At 38.2% G+C, this 19,818-nt stretch overlaps 1 protein-coding gene across 1 annotated transcript in view; it reads left to right on the top strand.

Annotated features, from left to right (window-relative positions):
• Nucleotides 1–3,479: 3,479 nt before the first annotated feature.
• The window catches only part of fstl4 (follistatin-like 4), a 175,142-nt gene continuing 158,803 nt past the window's right edge, over nt 3,480–19,818 (top strand). The window contains exon 1 of the mRNA XM_088441276.1: nt 3,480–3,663. The gene's annotated coding sequence lies outside the window, so the exon portion shown is untranslated. The remainder of the gene's footprint in view (nt 3,664–19,818) is intronic.

The following is a 19,818-nucleotide window of genomic DNA, read 5'->3' as shown; positions in this document are numbered from 1 at the left end:
ATCGATCCTTTTATTGTCATTTTGACTGCTTGACATACCTTGTATCATGTTTCACAGGCACATTGACACATAGCACTAATGTTGCCATTCTTCGCATGTGAATCATGCACCCTGGCGGTGAGCGCGAGCACATAAAGACGAGTTACGACTGGCCATCAGCGAAGAAGCTTTAGATGCGCCAAGGAGACCTTTTTAGTGTCGGCATATGCCCGGGAGACACTGAGGATATTATGTTTCTGATGTATGGCCGCAAGTACAAACACCGCTAAGCGGATGATGGGCCGGGCTAATGATGACTGATAGCTGTTAGCAATCCGGGTGTTGTAGAATTGCGTAGCCAGCGGCAGCGCTCCGGGAAAAGCCGACATGCTCGCTTCCTCAGCTCCCCTGCAGCGAGTCGTCGTGTTTGCCACATTTTGGCGCCATTGATTCGATACTCGGGGCGTGCCTAAAGACGTCTCCTCTAGCTTGTTTGCTCATATGACATAATAACGCGCGCGCTTTGTCAATAGTGTGGATTGCTGGTTGAGAAGACGTGTTGCTTCAGTGTGGCTATTGCACTATATTTGAAAATATTGAAAACTGTGCGGTAACACGCTTGAAGCATAATTTCACTCCCGGCCCAACTTAACAGATACAGTATAAAACAATCATTGCAATTTTACATGGAACTATAAAGGTATAGTTTGCATATTTTTGCGCTCAGGTTTAAGTTTGGTGATTGGCGAGGCGCAGATGTGCTCAGGGTGGGGCAAAAAAGAGATTTGGCAGTTTCATCTGGCACAGGTGGACAAAGGCTGTCTGTGCCCAGTTGCATGGATGCAGCCAACTACAACGGTGCAATCAAAGCATCTCCTCTGCATCCCATTAAACGAGGCGCACCTGATTCACATGGAAAATTCAGACCAGGGGAGAGTCAGATTTGCTCGTTCGGTGGTCGAAACGTCCAATTCATATAGAGAACTGCAATTAGCGTAAGAAACAGTTTAATTGTGTTAGATAAGGGTAATCAGGGGATGGATAGGACAGGGGAGTGGGCAACAAGGTAGGGTGGGGGGGCTTCCCCCTCCCCCCTTGAGGACCATGCAGCTTCAACATTTCCCTTGCAAGAAAGGAAGGAATCTGTAACCTTTAGGACAGGGGCCTTTAGTTGGCCAGGAACAGGGGCCTCCAGCTGCTGAGGTGCAGGGATAGAGGACTCCAGTCACCAATGCGCAGGGACAGGGGCCTCCAGCTACCGAGGTGCAGGGACGGGGGACTCCAGTCACCAAGGCGCAGGGACAGGGGCCTCCAGCTGCCGAGGTGCAGGGACAGGGAATCCAGTCGTCAATGCACAGAGACAGGGCCCTCCAGCTGCCGAGTTGCAGGGACAGGGCCCTCCAGCTGCCGAGTTGCAGGGACAGGGGACTCCATTCACCAAGGCGCAGGGACAGAGGACTCGAGTCGCCAATGCGCAGGGACAGGGCCCTCCAGCTGCCGAGTTGCAGGGACAGGGGACTCCAGTCACCAAGGTGCGGGGACAGAGGACTCGAGTCACCAAGGCGCAGAAACAAGGGTCTCCAGCTGCTGAGGCGCAAGGATAGAGGACTCCATTCACCAATGCGCAGGGACAGGAGTCTCCAGCTGCCGAGGTGCAGGAACAGGGGACTCCAGTCGCCAATACGCAGGGACAGGGCCCTCCTGCTGCCGAGATGCAGGGACAGGGGACTCCAGTCACCAAGGCGCAGGGACAGGGGCATTCAGCCGACGAGGCACAGGGACAGTGAAAGAGACCTCCAGCCGCCAAGACACGTGTACAGAGGCATCCAGCCAACAGAGCGCAAGGAAAGGGGCCCCCTAGGTTTTTGCTACATTAAGTTTGATGACTTATTCTTTCTATCCCGGTATTTTTTTCTTCTGCTCGTGCTTGTAAATACACAATAGTTGGCTATTACCAAGACATACATCTAACTCAGGTCGTGAGCCACATGCTGCTTCACCCAGTCTGATCACCAGTAGAAGCAACCTGCTTTGGTAAATTTTAACTGTTGGTAGTAAATTGAAGCACAGATGGGGGAGTTTGCTCAAGGCGGACCCAACTAATTTAATTGTCACACCTCCCACTTGTAAACAATGCCATCAAAATCGTTGCACTATCAAGCTTGTTCGTGACGGCAATATCTGTCTTCTTTTTTTTTTTTTTTTAAATAGCTTACTCAGAAGAAAAATCATGGAAATGTGCGCGATAAGCACAATTTTCTTAGATGAGTATTTTACACAGAAAGTTCCTTAATTGACTGGCCTCTCATCGTCTTGTCCTGATACATATTATATTTAATGTCAATGATTAATGACGTATGCAAGTTTGATGGAAGATCTTTTTTAGCGGGAGCGAGCAGCACTCGAGTCCAATTTTGTAATTCTCTGGCTAAAATATATCAAATGTATTCATCTGTTCAGACTTGTATGCTTGGTTCAAACTGATCTTTTTTCTGTACTTGTCCTTTTGATTTGATAAAATATGCTCCTAATATTTATTTATTGAAGTTTCTATATGTTTGAAATGCTCTAATTTATTATTTAATAAGCAGGATGAAGATTGGATTTTAGAGAATATTTTAGAGACTATATTTCAATGTATTCAGTTCTAAAAAAACGTTTGCATGTCTTATTACTGTATTGATTTAAAGTTATTTATATTTTTCTTAATATAATCTATTGTTGATATGCTATTATTCTATTTTAAACTATTATTATTCTATTTTATATTCTGAGAGGCACAAGTGATTTTGAAAATCCAAGACAGGAACCAACAAAAAGAAAATGTGCGTTTATGTTAAAGGTGTTAATTTATGGAATAATTATGGAATAGATCTTAAAAATGTGAATCATATGCTGTTCTAAAATAAAGGTTTAAATATACACTCGCTCTCTCTCTCTCTCTCTCTCTCTCTCTCTCTCTCTCTCTCTATATATATATATATATATATATATATATATATATATATATATATATATATATATATATATATATATATATATATATATATATATGATTCTTGTATAAAACCTGATACTGTATTCTGTAGTGTAGACGATTGTGAATTAAGAGGTGGCTATTTCTATTTTGTTTGATGACATATTACATTACGTTACAATAATTTAACTAGTATTTGTATATCATGTAATAATTTATTGAAAACAAGTGGTAGGACCCGACAAGTTCTTGAACTTCTTCCTACTCCTTTTGCGATTTTATTTTTCTTACCATTTGTAATGTGTTCATACGTTCAATATATCAAATCAAACCTAATCAAATAATTGTTATACTACTAATTTTACACTAATATTTCATGAATCATTTCAGAAGGTCCTCCTCCACCCAAGTGGCACATCCATCCTCTCCTCCCTTTCTGCTGACGTCAGCACGGCAGCACGCTTGAAATAGGGCGGCGGGGGTGCGCGGCGCTCTCAGACCAAGAAGACGAAGAGGAGGAGAGAAGCCCAGCACTAAGCGGAGGAGGAGGCGGAGAGAAGAAGCTGCAGAACAGAGGAGCCCGGAGGATGACGAACCAGCGCTGACACTTTGGGAATCCCAAGCCACACGTGCACGGAGCTGACAAGTACACGGGGGTGTCGCCCTTGTACTCTTTTGGCATCTTTTTCACCTGGGAAGTAACACTGGTAAGTTACTTCCAATGTGCCGACTTATTGCATGTGTGTGTTTTGTGTACCAGCTGATTATAATGCGGAGGTGCGATATGGGCCGGTTGGCATTTGCGTGTGAACACTGACAGTTTCCACCAGCGTAGCCCGTTGTGCACCTTAATTGCACGGCACGTCCGCCTGTACGCACACACCGGCTGGAGCGGTTTATGACGATGATTTATGGAGACGGAGAGTCATTTACCGGGACTCTCAGATGGGAGTCTTCAAAGCGGGATCAGGAAATCCTACAGTGTGAATTAAGGAGAATGGTCATATCACGATACCAAAAATCTGAAAATTAATGCGCAATATGTGAAGGAGCAAGTGGGAAGTTATTTAATAAAATGCATGAGAAAACAATAGGTTTTGATGCTGTATTGTAATTAATTTTGGTATTTGTAAAACATCAAAACATAATTCTGTGACAAAATATTTTCTGTATTTATTGTTCTAGCATATAATCAATATGTGATGTTTGTAAATTGATTCTGGATGGCCATAAAAATATTGCCAGGGTTCTAAAAAACATAACCAAGGAAATCAACTGTTTTTTTAATACAGGGGTTCTCAAACTTTTTGGAGTTGGGGACCTCAATTTAGAAAGCAAATTTTCTAAGGACCCCAATTGCAAATGTTTGCAAAAAAATAAAATAAAATACAGCGAACATAAGTTTCCTTTTTATTCAGCAACATATTCAATTTGACTTCAAGTGTATTTTACTTTTCAGCTATATTGTAGTTTAGAAAATAAAAATTGTTAATTGCACCCCTCCTTATAACAAACTGGATCAATTTCCCCCCCGAATTTGACAATGATTTAATCCAAAACAACATTATAAATAAAATGCCGCTTAAGATTTGCTGGCTTCATCGCCTCATTTGCAAGCGGCTGTAGACCCAAAACTCATTTTGACAAATTTCAAAATTATTACATTAAACTGGTTGAATTGGTTGCTTTATTGAATAATCGTGAATACTTTCACAATTTAAAACAAAATAAAATAAACACAAATATATTTATAATGACTTTGATCAGACAGACAGACAACAACAAATTTGTGTCAGTAGTACAGCGCTCACTCATTTATAATAAGACTGTAAAGAAAAGAAAATACAATAAACATAACTCAGGTAAGTACCATATGCCAAAATTATATACTGTATCTTACTAAATGTACATAAAATGTGTTGATTAAATCAATCATATAACTGAATTGCAAATGATATTCCTTTCAATACCAAACGTTAATTAGATACAAACAAGTATGATTACATGCAAAACATTTTACCAAAAGGAAATAGTCGATACTTGATGTTGGTGAATCAATATTGGAGGAAGGCAGGGGTGTCAAACTCATTGTTATCATGGGCCACTTTGTAGGTATAGTTTCTGTCAGACTCTGAAGTCAAATAAATTTGAAGTGTGTTCATCACACACTTGCCTTGTTTTGAAATCAGAAACCTGCAAAAACTGCTCAAAAGAGAGATCAGGAATTAACACATTTGCTTGATATGCTCAGAGAATAAACAAACCGGCACATGTTTCATGCTTTGCCCGTACTCTCAATTTTCATACTTTGTTTGTCATAAATATTTTTCATTTTGGCAGTGGTTTTTCCTGTAATATTTTGGCACTTTTCTTGTATTTTCTAAGTATTTTTTTCCATCTTATTTTATACTATAAACGCTTTATAATTTTTAGTTAGATTGAAAGGATAGCAGTAGTCCACAGCAGTTTTTGTGGGTAAAGTCTTGTTCCTTACAAATAAAAACATAATAGATGTAAAAAATAAAAAATTGAAATTGAATTGAATGGTGAGATTCCCGCCTCTCGTTGACAGCATGATTTGCGTCATACTGAGCGGTAACAAGCAATTGTCATCTTGCAAGATCTCGCCGTATGAGATCTCTGATCAGTAGTAAGTACTTTATTATGATTTCATTTTTATTTTTGTATGCATCATTTTATTTGTATCATGATTTCTTCTCCCGACTACTACAGCTAAAGTGACTGAAAATTGTCATTGTCTGGTAGGAGAAAATCATTATCACTTTGTATTGCCCAATTTTTCAAAACAAACCAATAAAAGCATCATTTGATATTGGCACGTATCACATCATAATATTTTGTGGGATTGCAGTTATTTATTATATTTTATTTTGTCCTTTTATGACAGTTAACCACTATATCATTAATCGCTGCAGTGTTTTGAAGGTGCTGATAACGGGCGCACACAAAATCATTTTCTGGTGGGGGCAAATATCAATATCCTGTCTTTAGCCGTTTTCAGTATCAGAATTTGCTGTGGCTTGATCAATATTTGATCTCTATCATTTTTCTCACTCAAAAATCAATGTTCAGAAAGTAAAAGTAAAATATAAGGACATCATGTATTGCACCGTTACCTGATGTGAGACAGTGTGCAGTGTTTCCGCTACATTCCTTATACAATGGCGTCCCGCCACTACTAAATATTCGCCGCCGCTGCTAGAGCTGAGCGGTCCAACGTTTTGGATTGTGGTCGTCACAGGATGTGACGTCGGTATTGTCAAAGCCGTTTTTCTATGATGATACTTATCCCTTGAGTTCACCAATCAGCTAAAGGTCACATAAACCAGCTCTGAACTGGTTTAAAAAAAAGTTGCCGTTGCCTTTACTCTTGGAAGTCATTGCGAAGTAGCACCTTAACCAAAGGTAAACAAGGGGTCATTAAACATGCTAATCACTAATGGGAAATGCAGAATTCTGAAATAACCCAAATGAGCACTTCGGTTTATGTTGTGTTCTGTTGTTTTTTTAATTTTGTTTTTGTTTGGTGGTCTTGTACTATGTTCCTGTTTTGTTTACCTTGTGTCTGTCCTTGTTAGTGTGAGCTGTTTCACCTGTCGTTTATGTGTACCCCCCCACCCGTGTCATCCAATCAGCTCCCACTATCTTTTGTTTCTCTTCAGCTGTTCAGTGTTTACTAATTAGTAGTGCTGGGCGATAATATCCATATATTGCAATGTTCGGTTTCCAATATATGGCGTATTGGTTTTGAAACGCCTTATTTTTGTAAGTTGTTATTATTTTTTTGAATCAATTCGCTCGGGAGTGGCTTTTGTATCATGATTTTTGTCATATTATAAATTGTGTTTTACATGTAAATCATTCCATGCGCCTCCAGCTGTTTTTAATCAAAAACATGAAAAAAAAAGATAAAATAAATAAGGATCTGGGATTGAATGTCTAGACTTAAAAAAATGTAAAAATATGTCTTTGGGATTGAATGAGTTAAGTACTGAAGTAATAAACTACTTGAGGTGTTTAACCCTTTCACTGCCAATGACGGCTATAGACGTCAAAGATCCATTTTTACTGGCCTGGCAGCGAATGAGTTAATAACCCAAATTCTGTCACAGATCCCCTGCAGTCAGGCCACAGACCCCTCTTTGAGAACCACTGCTCTTGTCATAAAATAAGATGATGGCCACATTAGCAATGTAGCGCGGGCAGGGACAGCAGAATGACATCAGCTATGGCGAACAGCTCGTGGTCAAACAGAAATTGAATATCTTCATTATTTGCGTGATTTTGTACCGCAGAATGCAGATTTTTGAGATCTACTCTATGGTTAGTGTCAATTTTTCTCTTCATTTAATTGATTAGATTTAGCTTTGCTCAAGAACCTTTTTTTTTTAACAGTAAATAGATTTAATGACAAATAAAAATGCAGACATTTCCATAAAATGCCAAATGAATAGAAGCGAGGATGATATTCTGTGACCCCTTTTAATGGGAAATATTTATCTTGTCACATTTAAATAATGGAATCATAAGTACCCCCATTATAGTTCCCCCCTCACTATTACCATTACTGTTAAGAAAAAATATCGTTTAAAAAAAAAAGGTTCAGGCCATTTCATTAATGCCTCAGTGTATGTTTGAAGCACTTAAGTCTCAAGAAAAAATACAAGAGAAAATAGTAGCTAAACCAAACATGCATTTTTACATACACAATTTCACATATTTATACATGACGGTAAGTACAGTAGTTACTACAGTTACTAACTTGAAAATGTTTAAAACCTTTAAGAAAACCCTCTTTAGTGTCCTTGCATTATTAGAGCAATATTTTTTAATGTTTAATGTCATTTTCTGTCTTGTTTTTAAATGTTCTTTTGATTTTGTGTTGTTGTTTGATAGAGTTTCTTGGAATGAAGCTTCATTTGCTTAAAAAAAAAATCTAAAATGTTGAAAAATCACAATCCTACCCTCTCCATCTGCAGAAGAAAAAATAGAAACAAATAAATGAAACACTGTCATGAATATCTAATCCTGGTCTGGCCAAACGAAATCTCAACACGACTATTAAAATACGAGTGCTGTCCAAGGTGCTGAAATGAAGCTGTTCTTTTGTGTCTTTTATCAATGGGACACCACACATCAACTTATTAAAATTGATACTCAATTTTAGTTATCATGAGACTGAATTGGGATATTTTGCCGTTGATATCTGCAAGAGTCTGAAACACGCAACAATATATAACATGGTGTTATACAGTAATATTATTGTCATGTATCGCCATAGCACCATGTATTGATACTGTCACCATCAAACACAATGAATTATCACCATACTTTATAACTGACAGAAAATATTCCATAAATATCACCATACAGTGAATTACATGAAAATGGCGCATTCACAGCCTGGCTGGACATTTGCTTCCTGCTGGAGAATAGCATATTCAATCCGAACGACACGTGGCTGAGCACATCATGTCCTGCTTTGAGGGTTTTTTTTTTTTCCAGGCGGCAGCCCATAATCATAATCATAATAATCATATATAATAACAGTGGAGTGCACATATCGTATTCCTTTGTGTGACTTTATGAGCACAGCGGGTCGTTGGGTTTGGAAGGCGAGCTGAACTGTGCCGTGGGTCACATGGCGGCAAAGTGGACACACCGTATATTGCCTCTGCCAAGCCAGTCGAAATTATTGTGTTTAACCGTTTGTGGACAGACTTATACTTCCTACTTCTTATTTGATTGTATGATATTATATGTGTGTGTGTATATGTGTGTGTGCGTGCTTGGAATGAATTGAGTGATAATCCGGTCAATTATTGGCTTAGGGATGGCAAACTATTAGTCAAATCATGATTTGCTTGGATCCAATGATGTGATGTCACAAACCTGCATTTTGTTGACACGAGAAGAGCAAGATTGAACACATGAAGTCGGATCTGATGCTCCTTTGACAATGAGCTTTATTTTTATGGCATCTCCTCTTTTTTTTTTTTTTTTTTTTTTTACATTGAATGCGCTGGCAGTTGTTTTTCCTTTCCCAAGTTGTGCAGCATCTGTGTTCCACCACGTTTATGATTGTGTTAATGTGCCAAAAGATCACAATTGATAAACAAGTCAAATGTTCTCTCACCGGTGCACACGGCTCCATAGATATCTGGAGCTGGAGACATCATAATTTACATAATCCTCTTGGTTTTAGTAATATTCCTATGTGTGACTGATGGACTCGGGTGTTTGTTCAACCTGCTCACTTCTTATATATATATTTATATATATATATATATATATATATATATATATATATATATATATATATATATATATATATATATATATATATATATATTACAAAAGTAATGTAATCACTGTAATGAATCACTTTTTACTGTAACTTGGTAATGTAATATATTACAACCAACAAAAATAGTAATATTGCACTCATTGTAAATGAGAGCAAAGTAATACATTACAATGCGTTTTTAGCCTGCAAGCGGTGTTTTTTTCCCCCCCAATTCACCCAAAAATACCGCAAGATCAGAGGAGAAACATCCATGGCAAAATGTTTACTTGCTGAAATGCTGAGATGAAATGGTGGGTTGAATATGGACAATATATACACAAGATGGACGACCATTACTTTAAGTTCGTCAGAGATAAAGAAAAGAAACATATCATTGGTTAGGTGTACTTTGTGCACGACACCTAAAGTAAAAAAACTGTCCACTTCGCTAAATAGGACCAGTAATTTGACAAACCATTCAGAGCAGGGCCTTAGCAACGTGAAGTTAGCAAAAAGAAACCATGCAGATGATTGCACTCGCTCTCTGAGGGATAGCACTTTGACATCAAGAGGTTAGATGATCCCTTTTGCAACTAGCAATAATGACAAGGTAAGCTAACACTAATTTTCACTGTACCATTGCTATTAATAACAGTCTACAAATAGTTCTGATCAATGTGTATCAAGATGAAAACTCATCTTAGCCATTACGTTGAACACCTTCTCAAGGATGTAGGCTAACCGAAACCATCTACTTTTTAAACGCATTTCTCGAACCGAGCCAACTGATCTTGAATTATAATATTAACATTTAAAATGGGAAATGCACTACCGTCACTGTTTTTTTTCCTACAGCATAAACAATACATCACTATGCTGGGAGGGTAAGTAATAAAGGGATTAAAAAAAAAAAAAATGTCTCCAGTCTTTGAAGGTTTAAGATTAAGCCAAGCTTCTACTGGATGTTTAATGAGCGTAATGAGCTACATTTCAAATGGCAAATTCATATTTTCAGTTATGATGAAGAGAGTAATACACAAGTAATGCATTAGCCATGTAATGCATTACATTTCAAATACAGTAACATTGTAATGTTTACTTTGAAATGACAGTAATTAGTAATAAATAATGCATTACAGATTTGAAGTAACTTGCCCATCTTGCTCTGTATACTGTATATAATCGGAGCATTTTGTATATGTTATCTGACGTTTCTCCAGACGGCTCAGCTCTGGTATAATGGTGTTTGGTTTCTTTTTAATTTTGTAGCTGCGAGATGCTGCCCTGATCAAAGACAGACACAGTTTGGGCCACGTTTAACAAGGAAGTGAATCATTTACACTGCAAGCTCACACTTTTTATTTATTTGAGTGGGAGGAAGTTGCTTCCTGAGTGTGTAATTTGCCAGTTTTTTTTTCCCTGCTACATGGGGCAGTGCCCCAGATAGCTAAAGAAATGATATAAGCATCTGGCACATACAGAATTCTATGAAACTTCTGAGAATATCAATGTTTTCAACCTGTGAATTTTACCTAGCACCACCGCATCGTCGAAACTTTTATTATACGCAACTTCGTCAAGAACACCATTTTTTTGCCCCTTTTTTTCCACGCTGCTACTTTGGTGTTCGCCGTAATGGCTACCAGGACAGAAGAGCATGAGGAGATCAATTGTGAGTGAAAATGAGAGCAGTCTGTTTATTTGTCTCTAAATAAGGCAACAAAGTGACTTCAGGCATCCCACAATACATTGCGCGAAATGTACATGCTAGGAAAACATTAGCGTACTACAAGAAACACATGCGGGGAAGTTAGCGTTGCTGCAGTGTGTTCATTGTGATTTTTCTGTGCATATCTGCCTTAGGCAAGGGTGTCAAAGTCAATGTTATTGTGGGCCACATTGTAGTACTTTAATAGTTTCTGTCAGAAGGCTGTTATGAGTTTGAAGTCAAATAAATTTTAAGTGTGGACCACACCCGAAATAATGATGTTTTGGAACTGATTTAGTTCATCCTTTAACAGTTCATTCATTCGTGTTTTGTTTGGCTTGATCTTTGTTTTTTGGTGCCGCCTCTGGCCACTATTGATATTACAGTTTATAGTGAGGAATGACGGCGTTTCTTCATTTGAGAGCTGTCACTGTCTGTGACACACACATTGTTCTGTCTCTCTGTGAAATCTGGCCTAAGAGTGTTTGTAACTTGTACTTTATTTGTAAGAATTGTCATTTATGACGATATCTCGAAAATGTGTTTGTTTATTGACCCAACAACTTGTGACTGTGGATAACATGCTGGCTAATGTTACTTCTCATCTTTAGCATGTTTGATAGTGCTGCCTTGTATGTGTTGAGCTCGTTAGCGTTTTCATTTATGCAGCTACTGTATTTCCCTTTGGTATATGTTAGCATGCAACGTTTTTGCATTGATAAGTGCTCATTTGCATCAACTTAACATTTTGTATTGAAATGAATAGCATTTGTAATTCAGTTGTATGATTAGTTTTATCAATGTGATTTGAGGCAGCAGCATCAAACGTATTTTTGAGACTCAAGCAAGCTGAGGGCCCCCATTAGTTTGTCGTCAATGATGAGCTCATTTTATGTGGACTTGATATTTGCCATTTGTCAGCCCCCCTGGACCACCAGTCCGAGGTGATTAAAAAAAGGTTGGGGAACCCTAGTGTAGAGGGCCTTAGGTTTACTCGTATATTCAGATGAAACTTGTATATTTCCTCAGTATGTAACCCATATGAATTTATCTGATTGTTGATCTGATGTTTTTTGATATAAGTGTAAAACAATTTACCTTTTACTATGTAGAGCAGTTGAGCTCTGTTTCGGTGAACCTGTAATGCATCAGCAACAACAACTTTTGCCTAATAACGGATGACGTACAAGAAAATTGAAAAATTTCAAGCTAGCATTTTAAGCTCAATGACTGTTTGGCAATGGGTTTGATAGATTGCGTCCAGCTTGGGACTACTGCTGTCCAATCACATTGTCCTTTATTTGCTATTTTACGCAACTTTGTTTCTTATTTTTCCTTCTTTTTGTGAAGTTTTAAAGTACATCAAATGTCTGTAAGAACTAAAAGCGTGTCAGTATTGTAGTTTGCTCTCCAGTGCGGCATCCCAGCCAGCGTGTTGATTTTGATAGAGGGCGATGGTGCAGCAGCTCGTGCAGCAACCCGAGATGATGGCAGGCCAGTTTTCTCCTTGTCCAACTCATCTTTTATTGATACACCTCCCAGCCAACTCAAAATGTGCTTTAGCATGACGCCAGCCCAGATGTGACCCAGTCCTCATTCAAACCCAGCCAGCCAAAATAATGCTTCCTTATACATTTTAGGGTTTTCATATCAGTGATGATGCCTCATGTTTCTCAGTCTAATGTGGAGCAAACAACAAAGTTATCTCCTCGGGTGGCAAAGCCTACTTCCTTGCTGCGTTTATGCTTTCTGACATTGATTTGTCTGGCTTTGTAAAAACAAAAAACAAAAGAGAGAAACAAGAGCGAATATAATGAGCTGTACAGCACATTTAAAAACTATAACAGAGAAAATTACAGATGGCTAGTCACACTGTTGAGCTACAAATCCTTATGAGCCTGCTGTGTGATGATATTGAAATTTAAAGGGATATACTACACATATTCAAACGCACAAAGGATTTTTTTTTCTGTCGTAGCGGGGACATCTTACTGACATAATGCAGTTCCTAGCCCCTCACAACAGAAAGCCTAACCCTAACCCTTCCAATAACTTCAACCAATATCCAATTCAAACCTATATTCTAAAACAGAGGTCCACAACTGCTGGTCTGAGGCCGGTCCATGGATCAAGTTCGGGCCGTATGGGCCGCAGCAAAAATAATGATCTTTGGAAGTGATTTAGTTTACCCTTTAATAGTTCATTCATTTGTACTTTTGCTTGTCATGATCTTTGTTTTTTGGCGCCATCTCTGGCCACCGTTGATAGTACATTCTGTAGTGAGGAAGGACGGCATGGCTTCTGTTGAGAGCAGTCACTGTTGGGGAAACACAAGTTGTTCTGTCTCTGAAATCTGATCCACAAGGCTCTGTAAGTCATACTTTCTTTGTAAGAATGTTGTCTTTTATGATAATATGCCTAAAATTAATTGTGACTGTGGTTACCATGTTAGCTAATGTTATTTCTTATTTTCAGCATGTTATATAGTGCTGCCTTGTATGCATCTAGCTCGTTAGCATTTTCGTTTGGGGTTTTTGCATGTTTACATATGCAAAGATTTCGCATTGAAGACTACTCATTTGCATCTAATTAACGTTTCGTATTGAAATGAATAGCGTTTGTAATTCAGTTATGTGATTGCTTTAATCAGTGTAAATTGTGTACATTTTTGTAAGATAAATAATTCTTGCATATGGGACTTACCTGCATAACTGAGTTATAGTGATGTTTGATATTCAAGAGAGAGCCACTGACAGTCTTTGTTTGGTGTATTTTCCTCACAGTTTTACAATATATATGACATGCACTGAAAAATCTCAAGCGTTGACCGGTCCGCGGTGATAAAAAGGTTTGGGACCCCTGCTCCAAAATATAGCGACCTTTGAAAAGAGGTCTGGAGATTCAAATACAAATGCAAGAATTCCAAGCAAAGAGAGTAAAATGTCGAATTTGGTTCCCACATTGTAGCAAAAACCAAGGAAACACGCACACACACACATTCACATGCTTACACACGGGGGTCTTTCTGTCATAGTGAGAACATCCAATGGCAATGCATTTCCTAGCACATAACCGCAACTAAAATCCAATTCAAACGTCTACCATAAAAGCAAGTCTTGATCCTCAAAAAGAGAAACTTTGGTGAACTTGTAGGGTCCACCAATGTACAAGTGCAAGAGGACCCTACAAACACAGTACAATGCAGAATTTGGTCCCCACTATGTGGCAAAAACCAGGGGTACACTACTTTTTACTTCTCAGTGGATAACACTTGGGTCTTAATGTCTCAAATCACATCCAGAAATAAAGTCTCCTGTATTCTCTCATTAGTGTCCTGTGAAAAAAATCAATGTCTATTATATCTGAGCATGCACAAAAGGTTTCCAGTAAGTACCCAAAATTTAACATGAGGTTTAAAAAAGGAAATAAAGGAATAGAAATCACTGGAAAAATTTGCCCCTGACACCAGTTGAACAGATTAATATGAATTTGGGTGCAAGGGTCACTCATACCAGGACCCACAAAATAAAATAAAAAAATGGCCATTTTGGGGGGGTTGGGTATAATTCAGATATTCACTCTTTGACTCAGAGAAAAATAGACCAAAGAAAAACAAAAACAGCCTCCGACATCAGTTCTACTGATCCACGTGAAATCAGGTAGACATATCTATCTTGCTCTTTCAGAAGTTATTTTTTTGTGTGAGAATGTTTTTTACTCATGAACTAAACACTTGGATTAATGATATATTGCCATGTCATACTTTAGGTGTTTAATTTGTGGGACATTTGAATATTGTCATCTTTTTTCGTCTTTGAAAATATTATACGTTTTAATGAGCTGAATATTGGATCCAAGCAGCAATTTTGGTCAAATTCCGGCTCTTTGACAAATAACGGTGTGTAACTGCTCATGAATGTGTACCACCCCTGTGTGAGGATGTTTGATTTGTTTATTTCTCGCAGCTTGTTACGCTCCTTTAAGTCAGATTTACAACATTAAACAATAACACACCCACCGAAAATTAAATATAGTGAGTGACGTTATTTAGCTACGCACCGTGATGAGCCTGCTGTGAGATACTGAAATTGGAAGAGACACACTAAAATACACACATGCACACCCGCTCATGCTCAGACAGGCCTTAACACTTCGTTTGAATAATAATTGATTCTGAGCGGACCACAGGGAAACCAGTGACTTTTTTTCCACCACCCGCTGTCCTGCTGTTTTTCCTGTTGGCACTTAAAATTCTGCTCACAAAAGTTGAACTTCCGCAAATGACCTTTGCCTACTCATCCCGCTCTAGCAGCTCAGGGCAAACAGGCGCGTGACCAAGAACACGGAAAAACAAAGCTGTTCACGGAAAGGTTGCCTTCCAAATATTGGATCCATGTAGTTAAATGTCATTTCTTAAAAATTAGCGATAGTTTGTGTATTACACAGTTCAATAGCCGCACAATAATAGCAGCAAGACTAGTCAGCAGCAGCATAAAAAAAAATCTATCTATCTGTCTGTCCGTTCGTCCGTCTATCTGTCCACAGTCTATACAGTATATATCTATCTGTCTACAGTATATACAGTATATATTTGTTTTGTTTTATTGCCTACTTCATTATTTGCTCGATTATGGTATGCAGTATGGAATGTAGTACTATACATATGACAAAAACATCTCTCTATCTATCTATCTATCTATCTATCTATCTATCTATCTATCTATCTATCTATCTATCTATCTATCTATCTATCTATCTATCTATCTATCTATCTATCTATCTATCTATCTATCTATCTATCTATCTCTATCCATCCATCCATCTATCTAGTTTAGTAGTCTAATTTATTTACATAGAAGCAGCAAAAACTGAGCAAAAACAAACAAACAAAAAGACAATACGCTGCACCGGTTATGACTTCAACTATTTACGCGGAAAGATTATATATTATACACGTGTATGTGTAAGTATGTATGTATATATATATATATATATATATATATATATATATATATATATATATATATATATATATATATATATATATATATGTATATATAGGTATTGCACTCTACATGACCAACTCATGTAGGAATAAAAACAAAATACCTGTACTAAAATCGCTGAAGTTACAAAAAACAAGACAGACATTAAACAGTCCGCACTGTAAAGGCAGTGACAACGCTACATGAATAATGATGCCTATGTTAGCATCATGCACTAACCACTGCCATGAGCTTATGGTTGGTAGTACAGTCTATAACCCCCAGGGACCCTCGTAGTTCCCACAGTCTTCACCGCTCCTTGGGGAATCCTGGATTTAGCCCTGATGATGTCGTCCCACTGACCTACTCCCCCTAAGGAACGCCAACGTGTGTCCGACTTCCACATCCCACCAGACGTCAAGAGTTTTGACTAAGAACAGTCAAGTGGGAGTCCATGAAACATAGAAAAAAAGGTGCACCACGGGAGCTTCTTTTTCTCGGGAGAAGAGATGGAGTATCTTTTTATCTGTATAAATGCCTTAAGCTACATCTTCTAAAAGTACGGCGCTGTGGGTCAGGTGATAATGAATTCTCAGGCAGTTGATAAGAGAATAGAGCCTTGCTAAGCTAGACATGAACTGCGTCCTTCTGCGTGTTGCGTGGGTGGCAGACTCAAATGAATATGTGAGCTTTGCGTCACACTTTTTTGTCTTAAATTGTGTATGCCGTCTATAGTTTTTGAAGGCCTTAACTCGTTTTGCCTTAGAACTCACCAATTTTTGAAAGCATGCCTCATTGTGCAATTGTATTTTCTCTCAACCAACACACACCCCAAAGTTGCTCCATAGCAATCTCTGTAAGCTTAGAAAAAAAGAATTCATCAACATGGAATTCAGCAGATGTTTATTACAACAGGGTGCACATATCTCAATGACCCATGGCCCATTGAAGTCAAAAGGCAGGATGCAAAAGGCAACATTGTTGGCATATATGTTGTCAGGAAAAATTCAGATTACGGAACGCCTTGGCGGAAAAGTACTCTCTAGTAATGAGAGAAAATTCAAAGATGCAAAAGGCAACATTGTTGGCATATATGCTGTCAGGAAAAATTCAGATTACGGAACGCCTTGGCAGAAAAGCACTGTCTCTAGTAAAGAGAGAAAATTCAAAGATGCAAAAGGCAACATTGTTGGCATATATGAGACACGGAACACCAGCACTTGCTGTAACATGACTGTAATGTAATACCTTATCACAACCCGTGATTGTTACCGTATTTGTTACAGTTTGTGATGCATTTTTATTATTTATTCATATCCCTGCTTGCCCACAAATGAGACAATAATTACTTGCATGGATGTTTACTGTGGTCTTCCACTTTTCATCTTTGCTCGTATCATTCAGACTTCCCACCAACAATATACATCGTAGAACTGACAAACATAAAATTGACATTCGCTACAGCAAAATTCACATAAAACCACATATGGAACATACCACGTTGGGCTGTCGCATCAGACGTTTGCATTGTTAGCACATCGTTAACACATCGTTACCACTTTAGCAATGACATCACACAGAAAGATCTTCGCATGACCCCAAACCAAATTTAAGTAAAATTAGATGCTCAAAATAATCCCAAAATAAATATTATTGCTCCTGTGCAACAATATACACCGTAGAACTGAAAAACATAAAACTGACATTCGCTACAGCAAACGTTGTAGATATTCACATAAAACCACATATGGAACATACCACGTTGGGCTGTCACGTCCGACGTTAGCGTTGTTAGCACATCGTTAGCACTTTAGCAATGACATCACAAAAGAAGAACTTTGCATAACCCCAAACCAAACTTAAGTAAAATTAGATGCTCAAAATAATACCAAAATAAATATTATTGCTCCTGTGGACTTGTAAATGAATCCCGGATCATTGGAAATGTACTGTAAAATAAAAACGTACAAATTAAACAACCTAAAAAGGTCTCTCTTGCTCTTGACTCACCACCTACACATCAGCACCATTTGCCACCCCGTCAAGTGAACTGCAATTTCTTCAATGAGTATGATTAATTTAAAGAGTTTAGGAGTGTTTTGATGATATTTTTGATCATTATGCGCTAATGTAATTCTAATATATTCTGTATTTGTTACTGTTTTTGATGCATTTTGATCATTTATTTATAATATACATTTAAAGAGTTTAGGAACATTTTTGGGGACTTGGAACTGATTAGGCAATTTACATGTAATAAGCGTCTCTTATGAAAGATATACGTTACGAAATTACTTCCGGAACAAATTAATTTTGTAAGTAGAGGTACCACTTAAGTCATATTCAGTCAGTAGCTCCCTAAGGAAAGTTATCAGCCCCAGATGTCAGTTTTACTAATCCACATGGATAAGCATGTCACATCATAGCAAGACATGAAAAAGTCTCAAGGACACGTCTCCCATCTTCAACACAATGTCCCTTCAACACAATGTCAACCTTTTGGCTTTTTAAAAGAGGTTTTCACTCAGTAGTTATGCTTGGAAACAATCCAGAATTGAGTACATCATAAGAGGAGGCACCCCCCCCCCCCCCTCCCCACCCCCCCAAGGAAAGAGAAAAAAAATTGCGTCCCCCGCACTAGCTGCAATGACTACAAATTAAATTATTATCAATGGAAATTGTATAAGTACACCTAAAGTAGTATCCTTTTTAACATTAACGAATGAAATGCAATTTAAATACTTTCAGTAACTGTAAACTTTCCTTTTTTCCTTTTTACAGTGTGTCAACGTGTTATAGCCCAATTCGAATCTGAAAAAAAAGCCTAAAGTGCATCAAAGTCCCTGAAAAAAAAAAAAAGTAAATTGATCTGCAACATTAACACCAATATCATAAATATTTTAAGCTGGCGAAAAGGGTACAAAACATTGCACTGATCTTTTTCTAAATCCCATTAATCACTGCTTTAAAAAATGCAAAAAAAAAAATGTTGACAGTGATTGAAAAAGTTTAGAAATCTTTGACAGTGAGAGCGCCACTGCACCGCCTGGTGCTGTAAACGTGCAATTACGCCAACACAGGACAAAAGCATCACTCGTTTCCCTACTTGCCCCCCCCTTCCATTGCCTTGCCTGCAATTGGCTGGCAACCAGTTCAGGGTGTCCCCTGCCTACTGCCCGAAGCCAACATTAAATGTGTTCTATTCTATTCTATTCTATTCTATTCTATTCTATTCTAATAATAATAATGTTCAGACTGTTATTGAGCAGATAGAAGGCAAAACAAACTACAATCTCTAAAATCTCCTCCAGTAGCCACTGGCAGCAGTCAAAACTGACACGCTGGTGCTTCCATTATGTCAAGTGACAGTTCATAACATTATCTTTCTACCCCGGAAAAAAGTTCAAGCGCTCATGTGTGGCTTGCGGAAGATAAGTAGGGGTATAGAACATATGATCCCAAGCCCGAGGCTGACCTGCCACTTTTTTTTTTTTTTTTACAACTGCCAAAAGATCAAGATAAATCCAGGAGGCTGATATAAGATGAGTGCATGGTTGTCACACCAAGTCAACCCGTTAAACGCCATTCTCCTCAGTTGCCTGTCAGGAAAGCTACTGTAACAAACGTTGATTCAGATACATAGGGACTGTTGGAAGGACCCATGGAAATGGTGAAAATGAGCCAACCACGCTTCCAAAAGTCTAAAGAAGCAATATAAATCTACAAATACAAATATACTTGTTCTTTCGCAGATTTTTTAAGCAAAAAAAAAAGCTACACTGTGTTGCAGAGAGTCAAGTTGTAATGGTTTCTTGCATGCCAGACAGAAACAAAACGAGAGATTTTTTTTCATAAAAAAAAG

Source organism: Hippichthys cyanospilos, chromosome 18, assembly GCF_059441005.1.
Source record: "Hippichthys cyanospilos isolate Australia breed blue-spotted pipefish chromosome 18, RoL_Hcya_1.0, whole genome shotgun sequence".
In the NCBI taxonomy this organism is placed as follows: Eukaryota; Metazoa; Chordata; class Actinopteri; order Syngnathiformes; family Syngnathidae; genus Hippichthys; species Hippichthys cyanospilos.
Note: the sequence above shows the minus strand (reverse complement) of the source record. Positions and strands in the feature narration are given on the sequence as shown.